The sequence below is a fragment of the Typopeltis vanoorti genome, chromosome 9 (genome assembly GCF_054136105.1).
Source record: "Typopeltis vanoorti isolate ZY-2024b chromosome 9, IOZ_Tvanoo_1.0, whole genome shotgun sequence".
NCBI lineage: Eukaryota > Metazoa > Arthropoda > Arachnida > Uropygi > Thelyphonidae > Typopeltis > Typopeltis vanoorti.
In genome coordinates this window covers 131,385,466-131,386,093 of record NC_143557.1, presented here as the reverse complement: position 1 = coordinate 131,386,093, position 628 = coordinate 131,385,466, and positions in this window count along the sequence as shown.

Genomic DNA, 628 nt, shown 5'->3' with positions numbered 1-628 from the left:
AACTCGATGTATTAACTATGCCAAATGGATTTCGTATCCAGTCCTAACTGTGTGTATTTAACGAAGGAAAGTAACTTGAAATCTTTTCTTCCAATATTGTTAATTATTCTAACTTGAAGAGTTGAATTTAAAAACCTCAGTACCTTTAGCCAATGGAATTGGTGCCTTCTTTTCCCTCCTAAAAAGTTGTTGAGTGAATTTCTGGACATCTCAGTCCCATGCCTATCTTTTATTAAATACCACTGCAACATCTCGTAAACATAAAGCTGATTTCGTTGGATCGTTCGTCTTCATACATGACCAAACTAAATCACTTCGTTCTTTCCCTGGAAGACTGCATGTTTGCTGTGGCATTTAGACGCCACAAAGTACAAAGACATGAAAAGAATCTTGAACTACCTAGATACCAAAATTTCCAGAAAAACGAAAAAAGAAAACAAAAGGTGATAAAGTCTACCATCAAACTATCCATCTATTGAAAACTACCATCTGAACGTTTCATGCCGACGAACTGTCGGCGGATCCAAGCGTAAGTGACCACTTGGCAGTGCCACACCACGGCAACTCGTTGCAAAGGTGGAGCAAGTTCCCTCACTATTCTTGATATTTTCTCATAGTGTGGGAGCTT